Genomic DNA, 13,054 nt, shown 5'->3' on the forward strand with positions numbered 1-13,054 from the left:
GAAACAATGACAAAAATGGGTTTCTACAAATGGAGGCTTCTTGCCTGTAAAACCTACAAAGTTGTACTAAAATCCCTACATAACAGAGTGCCAGGTTTGCAAAAAGATAAATGAGGACACTTGACAGAAAGTTGTGATAGCACCATAAAATTACATTTTAATTGGAAGATTTTTGCCTATTCAATTTAAGTAATTATTTATACATGGAATTTTGTATCTATCACACTGCTATTTGCTTTCTGTTATTTAAAACACATTTTTCTATTTTCTCTGCTTCTTTTGGATCAATCACATATTTCTACCTTTCAATTTCCCTGCATTGTTAGCTATGAATACTTTCACTATTGTTTTAGTAGTTATCCTAGATATCACCATCAGCACCCTTTACTGATTATCATGTAACAATTATTTCTTCTACTCCTCTTTGGATAATGCTAGAATATTGTAACATTTAAAGGACATTTATACTCTCTACTTTGCATTTTATTTTTATGTATCTTTCATCTATAAATTTATATCCATCTGACCTGATGGATCATTCAGTTAAAGACTATACCAACAGATTTTAAAAAGTTACAGCACTCTTTGAATAAAATTTTAAATGTCATTTTCACATAAAGTAATATTGTATGTAAAATTTTAGGTAAAATAAATTAACAAATTATCTCAAAACAACAGCTTCTAGACAAAGAATATTACATTGAAAAATATTCGAATTATTTTCCCAAGAACAAAATTGAAAGAAAAAGTATCTTTTTAATGACTCTTCAGTCTGTTGCATTCATGAGCTATGTTTCAACAAACTCACATGATAATCTTTATTTTGCTCTAGAAGTATTTTTTATGCTACATTTAAGATTCAAGTGCAGTTTTAAAACAAGATAACCATAAGACCCCAATATGTCAGTGGAATATTGAAAAAATGAGATGAATAATTGAGTATTTAAAGCAAATTATGTGTGCTTTAAATGATTTAAAACACACACATTGATGTATGATGTGAACATAATGAATAAAGTTTTATCTGCTTATTCTGAAAGCAAAAAAAATTATAATAATGTATTCTGATTCTGGTGTTGAATGCCTGATTAAATGCAGAATCTCCTACTCTCCCACTTTGAAGGAATGACTGTCACCAATCCTTTCTCTGTCAACCTCCATCCATTATCGTCTTCTCTTTCTCCCATGTAAAGTAAAATAAAACTGATTTCATTTAGACAACGTATTTATTTACTTGCAAATTTTGAATACTTTCAGAAAGTTGTTTTTATTAAATTGATTTTTCTGTATATGAATATTGTTTGAGTATCCTTGTCTGGGAATGAATGCATAAGAAAGTTTGTCCACCATAATGAACAGCAATGTTTCTCACTAAAAGTCTTCTAATGTTAGCACAAGGTTTTCAAGGGAAAACAAAACTGTTTAGTGACAGTTATATTTTTAACACATTAGTATTATTGTTTTGCTCAATCCATATATTACTAATTTACCTAGAGTGTCTGTCATTCTTCATTTATTTTCAACAAAGAATTCTCTCAGTTTGTGTGAAAATGTACTTACTGAGTCATTGTCTTCAAGAATATTCTAATTTGGTATATAATTACAGATTAATGAATTTTAAGCTCTTTGAATATATTATTTCATTGCCCATGGTTTCCATTATTCCTACTGGAAGAAATTGCTTCTTTTATGTTTATGAGCCTCCCTCCTTCCTTCCTTCCTCCCTCCCTCCCTTCTTCTCTCCCTTCCTTCCTTCCATCCTTCCTTCCTCCTTTTTACTCCTTTTTATTTTCTCCCTCTCTTTCCTTCCTTCTGTTTTTTGTCTCCTCCTCTTATCCTCCTTCTATTACTTCCATTATTTATAGCTGCTTATTAGATTTTTCTTTTCTGCTTTGTCTTCAGTGGTCTTACTACTATAAGCATACATGCAGTTATCCTTTTGTTTATCTTCTTTGGAGTTTCCAGAATGTCTCAAATTTGTGATACTGTTTTTCAACAGTTTTTGATAATTCTTCAAATTAGGGTACCCCATCAAATAATGTTTGGTCCCATTTGCTCTCTTCTTTCTCTCTGAAACTCCAATTACATGTATGTTTGACCTTTTACTTGACTCCCACGTGTTTAACACATTTTTACATATTTTCACTCCTATCTCCCCTCTGCAGTTTAGTTTACACAATGGCTATAGATTGATATTTTTATATCTCTTTGTCTATTTCAGTCTTCACTGGAGGCTAATTTGCTTTGAAATTCACCCATTAGATGAATTTCGGATACTTATTTTTTAGGTTCTGTTAGGTTTATCTGATTTGTTGCTATGTATTCCAACTTTATGGTAAAATCTTTATTTTTAGCTGCTTTCTCCATCTTTTGGTCTATTTTCTTGAATATATTAATCATAGATATTTAAAGCCTTTTTCACCCATCTATGATATCTGAATAATTTTTTAAACTATTTTTTCTTGGGGCCTGATTTTGTCACGGTTTTTGGTCATATGGAACTATGGTATCTCTTGGCATTTTTGCTTTATTTCTTCATGTAGCATGGCCATATGAAAATATAAAGGCCTCAAATAGTGTCATATTCTTCCAGAGAAAGTATCATTTTCTCTCCATTAGACTTGATAGAGTGGTAGTTGATAATCCAGCCAGCAGCTGTGCTGACTCTCAGCTGGGTTGCAACCCCAACAATGCTACTCTACCTCTGGGTTTCTACTAGCTCTCAGTCGTTTTCATATAAGAGTCCTGAGTGTTCTTTATGGCCCCTCTAACTTTTGTTTTATAAAATTGAAAATAACTCTGCTCAGCTTTTAATGTCTTTTCACTTAGGATTTTAGTTTCCTGATCAAGTTTTGAAGTCTCAAATTTCAGCAGATGTCCTAGGGGAAAAAAAGGCTATGACTATCTCTACCAATATATCCCTGAAAAACTCTGTTGGTTTTCTGTCCCCAGCTGTGTCATTTTGGTTTCTCTCACTCTTGTCTTTGCCTATTCTCTGAAATACCCCCAGGGCAATATCAGCTGCTGAGTTCCTATCATCTTCCCATGGTTCACACCTCTTTGTAGTTCCAGCTGAATCCTAATCTGCCTTCTCTCAAAATGTCATTTCTTTGGTTCATCTAGCTTTTCTAACAGACCTCGGTAGAACTGCCGACTTGCTGAAGCATCTATACTCCACTCAGAAGCAAAACTGTATAATTATTTATCGAATTAACAGACATTTCTAGAGAAACCATGTGACAGAAGTTATACTGGACATATCGTATACGTGTATGAATCTGTGTGTGTAAGTGTATACATACTAGTTTCTAATAATAAAACATTATGGATGGTACAATTACATCATTCAATGAATGAGAAGGGAGCATAGAATTGTTAAAGCTCTTCCGCTATCAAATAACTATATTGGAGAACTTAACTCATTCTTAAATTTATAGTAGACAAGCTATTAAATTAATTTATTCACTTTTAGATCTTGGTACTTGAAACATTTGCTGTAACATTCAGGTGAGAAGAAATGGTTGAGTATGTGTTTGATGAGGCTAGAGGCAAAAAGAATGCCTCACATGTTTTCTCCAAAGTATACTACTATTTTCAAAAGAGCATGGGGAGGAAGTACTTTACAAATTTCCAAGAAATATAAATAATTCAGTTAAAAAATTGTATTTCATCTTGAATGAAAAAAATTCAATTCTGTTTAAATATGAAAATTTTCCATAAAGCATGAAATATAAATTAAAAACAGTATTTAGAGAATGGATTCACTCTTCTGGAATGAATTTAATTTTTAATGTTTTTACATCTTTTCTTTTGCACACACTTATATTTTATAATTTAGCAAATATAATCAGCCCTCCTGTAAACACTCTGAATTTGAAAGAAAAAATATTTTGGAAGACATTGTTATTATTTCCTAACACTGCCATTTTTAAGCATAGTTAGCATATATTTTAACTACCTTCTGCTGTGTGAAACTGATGATGAGATTAGATTTTACTGTGAAAATGTTCCATTTAAAAATCTCACAATTTTTCACACATTCTATTTATTAAAAGCATTTTTGTTATTTTAAAGAAAAAAATCTATTTACATTTCCTCTTCTTCAAAAGCCCACAAAGTGAGGAAGTAAATTGGATTCTGTCATATTGCAGTGGTTTTAACTAGAAAGCATGACTCTTTTATTGTCCTTGTCTAATCTCAGAAAGTTATATTTACTTACCTTTTAAATACAATGCAAACTTAACTGAAGATTACTGAGAATCAGAGTTTTCTCCCCTGCTCCTTTGCAGTAAATTGAAAAACATCTGGAAAGTATTTTTATCCCAATATAGGTTAATTACATTTTGAAGAGTTTGTTCCATTTTCTTGATATATTAAGCACTATAAATTCTAATTTATTTTTGAGTATTGAAGAACTTGTATAACTGAGATCATAAAACACATCTAATGGATATAAGTAATATTTGTCAAATGCTTATTATGTGCCTGAAAATGTCAGGTACTATTAAAATGTCATTTAGCATGTGAAGAAACTAATAGAAATGATGTAAATGAATTAACTAAATTCATAGGTCTAGTAGGTAGGGAGCTGGGATTTAGACCTAGCCATCTGAGTTTAGCAGACATATTTCCAGTCACAGTTGCAGGATTCTGTCTATAGCACACCTTTTTCCAGAATGAAGAACTCTGACAGGAGATAAGCTAGTAAAGGTCAAATACTGTGTGTATTTTGTTATTGAGAGAACTGTTGGAGACCATCATTTAGGCATTTGACAAACACAGGCATCGTTTCTTTTATTTTAGTTTTAATATAAGTTCAAGGGTATATGTGCAGGTTTTTGCTATATAGTTAACCTTGTGTACAGATTATTTCATAACTCAGGTATTAAGTCTAGTACCCATTAATTATTTTTCCTTATCCTCTCCCTCCTCTCACCCTCCACCCTCAAGCAGGTCCTGGTGTCTCTAGTTCCCCTCTCATCACTTAGCTCCCATTTTTAAGTGAGAATATGTGGTAGTTGTTTTTCTGTTCCTGTGTTAGTTTGCAAAGAATAATGATCTCCAGATCCATTCATGTTCCTACAAAGGACAGGGTCTCATTCCTTATTATGGCTACATAGTATTCTGTGATGTATATGTATCACATTTTCTTTATCTGGTCTACCATTGATGGGCACTTAGGTTGGTTCCATGTTTTTGCTATTGTGAATAGTGCTGCAATAAATATACATGTGCATGTCTCTTTATGATAGAATAATTTTTATTCCTTTGGGTATATACCTAGTAATGGGATTACTGGGTTAAATGGTAATTCTGTTTTTAGGTCTTTGAGGAGTTGCCACACTGTCTTCCACAATGGCTGAACTAATTTACACTCCCCCCAACAGTGTATAAGTGTTGTTTTTCACTGCAATCTCACCAGCATATGTTTATTTTTTGACTTTTTAGTAATAGCCATTCTGACTGGTGTGAAACGGGATCTCATTGTGGTTTTGATTTGCATTTATCTAATAATCAGTAATGCTGAGCTTGCTTTCATATAGCTGTTGGCCACACGCATGTCTTCTTTTGAAAAGTGTCTGTACATGTCCTTTGCTCACTTTTTAATAGTGTTGTATTTTTTTGCTTGTAAATTTAAGTTTCTTATCGATTCTGTATATTAGACCTTTGTCAGATGCATAGTTTGCAAATATTTTTCTCCTATTCTGTAGGTTGTCTGTTAACTCTGTTGATAGTTTCTTTTGCTGTGCAGAAGCTCTTTAGTTTAATTAGATCCCATTTGCCAACTTTTCATTTAATTGAAATTGTTTTTGGCATCTTCATCATGAAATCTTTGCTTATTCCTATGTTCAGAATGATATTGCCTAGGTTGTCTCCCAGGGTTTTTGTAGTTTTGGGTTTTGCGGTTAAGTAATTAGTCTATCTTGAGTTGAATTTTGTATGTGGTATAAGGAAGAAGTCTACTTTCAATCTTCTGCATATGTGTATGGCTAGCCAGTTGTCCCAGAACCATTTATTGAATAGGGAGTCCTTTTTTCATTGCTTGTTTTTGTCAAAGATCAGATGGTTGTAGGTATGTGGCTTTATTTCTGTGCTCTCTATTTGTTCGATTGGTTTATGTGTCAGTTTTAGTACAAGTACCATGCTGTTTTGGTTACTGTATCCCTATAGCATAGTTTGAAGTCAGGTAACGTGATGACTCCAGCTTTGTTCTTCTTGCTTAGGAATGCCTTGGCTATCCAGGTTCCTTTATGGTTCCATATAAATTTTAACATATTTTTTCTAGTTCTGTGAAAATCGTCATTGGTAGTTTGATAGAAATAGCATTGAATTTCTAAATTGCTTTGGGCAGTATGGCCATTTTAGCAGTATCAATTCTTTCTATCCTTGAGCATGGAATGTTTTTCCATTTGTTTGTGTCATCTCTGATTTACTTGAGTGCTATTTTGTAATCCTTGTTGTAGAGAACTTTCACCTTCCTGGTTAGCTGTATTCTTAGGTATTTTCTTCTTTTTGTGGTAGTTGTGAATGAGATTGTGTTCCTGATTTTGCTCTCAGCTTGACTGTTGTTGGTGTATAGGAATGCTACTGATTTTTGTACATTGATTTTGTATCCTGAGACTTCAATGAAATTGTTTATCATCTTAAGAAGCTTTTGGTCTAAGACAGGGAGGTTTCTAGATGTAGAATTATGTTGTCTGCAAGCAGAAATAGTTTGACTTTCTCACTTCCTATTTGGATGCTCTTTACCTCTTTCTCTTGCCCGACTGCTCTGGCCAGTACTTCCAATGGTATATTGAATAGGAGTGGTGAGAAAGGGCATCCTTGACTTGTGCTGGTTTTCAAGGGAAATGCTTCCAGCCTTTGCCTATACAGTATGATATTGTCTGTGGGTTCGTCATACATGGCTCTTATTATTTTGAGATATGTTCCTTCAATACCTAGTTTATTGAGAATTTTTAACATGAAGGTTTATTGGTTTTCATTGAAAGCCTTTTCTGCATCTATTGAGATGAGCGTGTGGTTTTTGTCTTTAGTTCTGTTTATGTGATGTATCACGTTTGTTGATTTGTATATGTTGAGACAACCCTGCATCTTAGGGATAAAGCATACTTGATTATGGTAAGCTTTCTGATATGCTGCTGGATTCGGTTTGCCATTATTGAAACATGGGCATCTTAGTACCAAACCACAAAATTATAGAAGTTGGTTTACCCTTTTCCAGGCAGAATTGGATGAATGATGAGTTGCCTCTGCATAATACATATAATAGAGAAAGAGTACACAATTTCTTCTGGAAATTTTCAGGTGCCAGTTTACTCGTTCTTCTCAGAGCTGGGATGAGTGAAGGGACAGAAAAAGACTAGGAATACTGGTATATTCTTTACCCTCCCATTGAGGTCAAAGAATGTTTTCCTTCCCCCAAATTCACTATGATGTTATCTCATTATACATACACATAGCTATATATAGTTAAAAGTTCTAAATGCATAGACAAGTTAGGGTATTTTCTAGAAGTTTATTAATTTTTCTTCTTTAAGGATGCCAAGATAACAGTATTTTGGAAAATCATGTTTGCTTTCTGAAATTCCTAATCTGATTTTATTGTTCCACAAAATCATAATATTATAAATTAAAACTTATTACTTATTGTTCTAGTACCAGTCATGTAATTTTAATAAATATGTACTCCATATATTTTTTAAATGGTAGCTTTGATGATTTATTTTTCACAGTTCTGCTAGTAACTATGGTTTTACTTTCCTCCCTTTTTCTCAGTTGATAAAATCACAGTCTCTAGGCCCAGATGCTGGTATGGCAATCTGGCAGAGCCATAAAATTGCATGAGGTATTTCCTAAAGCATCATCTCATAATATCTCATCTGTTTTTCATTTATTATCAAAACCAAAAATGCAGTTTTGATTGGTTAATTGATCACAAATTGGAGTAAATAGTATTGTCCTAAAGTCAATAAACAAATATTACACTGCTAATTTGATTATGTTTTATGTGCAAATTATGGCCATCAAGTACTTGAATTTCACAGTCTCAAGACTTATAGTCTAACAGCATTACAGCCCAGTAAACAGTGCACTTTAATTGTCATAATGAAGTATAATCATCAACAATGAGTGACTCAATTTTGGGGATTCACAAAATGATTATATAGATTAATTGCCTACCAAAACAAGTAAAAATTACAGATACATTTATGTAGATTATAAATGGACATCGACCTGAGCAGTCACAATTTGTTAACATTGACATGAACTTTCACATGAGAAGGAATTAGAGTAGCAGATGTAAAGAACTTCCAGCTATGATCCTGATATCTCTGTCTTTTCAGTCACAATGAGTGACATGAAGACCAAAAACAGTTTGAGGTTTAATCATCAGAAATAATTTAGTCTTTAATCTGAATTGCCTGGTTTTGGCTCATTTATAGCATTTCTTGCTAATTGAATTTTTTAACAGAAACATGCATGAGAAGGTTGCTAGTAAGGGGATTGATAAGTATATATGCTACATAATATTGGTGTCCTGAAAAAGAGTGATATGCCAACAAAGCAATATTACGTAAAAGTAATTTCCTGGAGAATTCATGGAAAGATTCTTTGATGACATGGGTATTATATGTAAACTCCTAAGACACAGGTTTGTCTTGAAGAAGTCAAACTCTGTTAATTATTATTATTATTATTACAGTTGTTCTTGTGACAAGAAGTTTCTTTTTTTTTTTTTTTTTTTTTGAGACGGAGTCTCGCTCTGTCACCCAGGCTGTAGTGCAGTGGTGCGATCTCGGCTCACTGCAAGCTCCGCCTCCCGGGTTCACGCCATTCTCCTGCCTCAGCCTCCCGAGTAGCTGGGACTACCGGCGCCCACCACCACGCCCAGCTAATTTTTTGTGTTTTTAGTAGAGACGGGGTTTCACCGTGTTAACCAGGACAGTCTCGATCTCCTGACCTCGTGATCCCCCCGCCTCGGCCTCCCAAAGTGCTGGGATTACAGGGGTGAGCCACTGCGCCTGGCCATGACAAGAAAATATTTTTATTAGCAAGGAAAAAAACGAAAATATGAGCTCAACTATTTTGAGAAAATATTTGCCTTTGATTGAAAATATATGTATCAATATTCCCATCTTATTAATCTTTTATACATGATTTCCAACATATTAGTGATACCTGTTGGACAGCCTTCCAGATTAGCCTTAAATCTCCATCTTTAAAGTTTCTATCTACATAAACTTTGCTTCAAGACTGTTTTTTTCCTCAGGTAGATTGCTATAATAGTCTTCTAACTGATGACCTCACTGTTTCCAACACTCCATTTTTTTCTACCTTTGAAAATGACTTTATGAGAACACAATCTTTGGAGTAATCAGAGGTATCTTTGTTCTTGAAGGCTGTTATAGGTTGGATTTTCTGGAAAGCAGACTCTGAGACAGAGATTAATACATAGAAAAAATAATTGGAAAATAATCTCAGGAATAATACCTTAGGGAAGGGGAAAAACAAGGATTGCTTGGATGGAGAAATTGGGCTGCAGTGTTATCGCAAAAAGACCTCAGCTCTGAAGATGACATGGCACTCAGAGATGTCCGTAGTTGGGGCTGGTCCTTAATAACATGCATCGGCTAGTAATTGGATTCAGGCCTTCTCTGAAAGAGAGCATAACCTTGGGAGTGATGGCATTTCAGCCCACCTCAGTCAATCCCTAGCCTTGAGGCTGCAACCGATAAAGAGTATTTCCTTCTTCTACTCCCCATTCTGCATCCCTTTTCAATCTCAGCAACTCTGCTGATCTGGGTGGCCTGCCTGTTGCGATAACCAAGAACTTCATCTCTGAGCTGTCTGTACTACTGATCGCTGTGCTGTTCTAGGCTGTGGCAAATGAACTTGTGAAATTATATCAAAATTGGGCCATGCTATCCCAAGAGATGCTGAAGTTATTATTCCTCTCTAACCATATTCTTTAACAGCAGCCTTAATTCTGCCTAATAATCAGCATTAATTATCCATGCCAAAATGAAAACTTCTTCTTGCCTGCCGGTACCTTGGTACGGTCGAGTCCAAAGAGCCCAGATGGCTGCCATAGCTTACCATTCAATAGGTTTCTTGCTATTAAACCAAGTGAAAGACTTCTTCCTTTGAGAGCAAGGCTACCTTCCATACAACCTTGCTCACACTATGTTAATTGTGCTCACCTGGATTTTGACAATAATGTACCACCTCCTAGTCTCTATTTCTGGAGGATCTTCTCATACACATTGCTATCAGGAAGGCTAGTTCTCTAATACAATTTCTTACCTTCAGCCCTGGCCTAAAGAAGAGAGTCACATATGAGATTCTCAGTGATGCTGATGTCATTCTCAACAGCATATTCTTTATTGCTTTGGTAAAATTGTCCTCCAACTCCTCCAGGGAAAATATTTTTTTGGCCTATTTTCCAACATTACATAGCATATGCAATCTGGCATCCCACTTCTCTGAGTCTTTTGTTCCTTTTTTTAACTTTCTGCCACAGTAGTTCTGGCATCTTCAATTCACTTATTTTAGCCCATAAAATTTTCCACGATTCTAGGAACCATGTAAATACTATGTTTTTTCATTTCCCAAGGTTCTTGCCAGGCCATTAAATTTTGAGTTCCAGAAAAGAAAAGGAAAAGTTCTCACACTGATAAACTCTCCCTTCCCCAAACTCATCTTCAACCCCCTTGCACTGCCTGTTTAATTCAGCGTCATCAGAAAATAACCCCAAATGTCTTGCACTCCTGGCTTCCGCTGACAGAGGTAAGCAATATATTGTGCTTTTTTCATGGTATAGTACGTTTCCTTCCTTTTTCTCTTAGTTTCAGCACTTCCCTGAGTGACTTAACCTTAGATATGTGTGTAAAGGATAGAGGCGAGATAGAAACAGTTTGTGGGGGCAGGGCCACCTTTTGTCCTGCATCATCTTCAACTAAGGGAATATACCCAGATCTTAGTAGATATGGGTAGGCTACTTCTGCAGTATTAGGAGAATCTGGAGAGGGTTCAAAATTTTTAAGTTTGTCAACTCAGGTGTTCCAATCACATGTCACAGGATCTCATTCTTTCATAATTAAGATTCTGACCTTTACATAGCAGAGCTGCCCAAGAGCTTTAACATGCTTGTGACTAAATCTTGGGGCTCTGTTTTCTCAGCCTGCTAACTGTGGGAGATAAGTCCCTTTAGATGTGGCCGAGTAGATCCTCTGACTTCCACAGTAAATTTTTAGTTAATTTATTAGCCTTTCATTGTATTTATCTAGAGCATAAAGTGCTCTGAGCTTAAAAAAATCCAGTTCCATTTGATTTACAATTACTCTCTCACCATATTTGTATCTTACACTGTACTTGCCAATACAATTTATTTCACCAGTATAATATCTCAGTTCTTGTTTGATGAATATTGTAACAACTGCATTGCTCTCTTATGTCTAAGGATGCGGTCATCATTGCTCATCAGCTGGAGAACGATCCCATTGTGAAAATCCATTACACCATCCTCTTTCAGGGTTTCTTGGTTGCTGGGGAAAATTTCTCCACTAACTACCTTTATTCAGACTATATATTCCAGAATTCTGTTTAAGAAAACAGCTTCGGGAGGTAGAGATATAGTTAGTCTTCCTCTTGAGCTAAGGATGGGTGGTCAACTGTCCAATGTAATAAACATAATGTCTTCCTGTGGCAAAGCTTAGGCAAGCTAATCATCCATTATAAATTTGGTATACCCCAAGTTTGAGATCTTTTCCTATGATTCACCTCACCGTGAGCACAATATATCACGGGGGCATTCATTGTGTAGCCCTGTGGGAATTGAGCTCAGGAAGCAAGCACAAAATGTTGATAACTGGCTACTGTTATTGCTCTGAGCAAGAAACTGCCCTTTGTGTCTGCCAACTCATCTTATGTCTTCTGACAATGTCCATAAAACTTTGGCAGGCTAAATTGCTGGCTTGTCTGTGGGATAAAAATCACAGAACCTCCACAGTTCTAAACACTGGAAACAACTGTTAAGATTCAGGCTCCTCAGACTGAACTTTAGTTCAGACTCTGAGATCGTCAGTGTTCTTTACTGTCTATAAATGACATTTTCAACAAATTATCACATCTGATTTCCATGGAAAAGTACATATGAATTTTAAACTGTTTGCTCTATTTAAATTAAATAGAAAGTATTATTTTCTTTCCATTTGAGTATTATTACTTAGTGTGTAGTCTTTCACTCATTTGCTTTTGTCATATTTAAAACTCATAGAAACAGACATTTATAAGATACTCAAATTACAAGTCTGCTTTCATGTCTAGATTCTTGCCTGGCAACACTGTGCACAACATCAACCCTCCTTTCCTCCTTCCTTGCTTTCCTCCTTTCCCTCCCTCACTCCCTCCCTTTCTCCCTCCCTTCCTTCCTTCTTTCCTTCCTTCCTTCTTTTTCCTTTCATTGTCTCTCCATAAAAATAAATCAACTTTTTAATAATTCTGTTAAAGCCATAATGATTTAATAAATATCAAAAGGATTCTGTAATATTAATGGCACTTTAAAAATCTCTCCCTTAATAGTCAATTTTAATGTTGATAATGAATGCATTTGTTAAAGATAAAATTATGGGTTTGTGAGAGTCAGATGAATACAATGGGAAAAATCTGTTTTGCAATTATGACAGAAGGCAAAAGCATTAAAGATTAAGAGAGACATCTTTGGAAAAAAAAATCACTGTGCTTAATTTAACTTGTATTATTAGGAAATAATTATCATACATATTATGCTTTTATTCTCTATATTATAAATGTAGATCAGAGAAATTATTCAGCATCAGTCGCAAACATAATATTTTAATTCTAAAAACTTAGCAATATAGTTTTACAAAAATAAAATACATTGTATTCATCTATTTCATTAGAAATTGAATTTCTGAGCGCAAATACCTCAAGTTCCAAGAAGCACTGTGACAAAAACTATTGAATACATCAAATATCCAAGAAATTGTTATTAATGCTGACATTATTTATACAAACTATGATTTCTTCA

Source organism: Pan paniscus, chromosome 3, assembly GCF_029289425.2.
Source record: "Pan paniscus chromosome 3, NHGRI_mPanPan1-v2.0_pri, whole genome shotgun sequence".
Taxonomy (NCBI): Eukaryota; Metazoa; Chordata; class Mammalia; order Primates; family Hominidae; genus Pan; species Pan paniscus.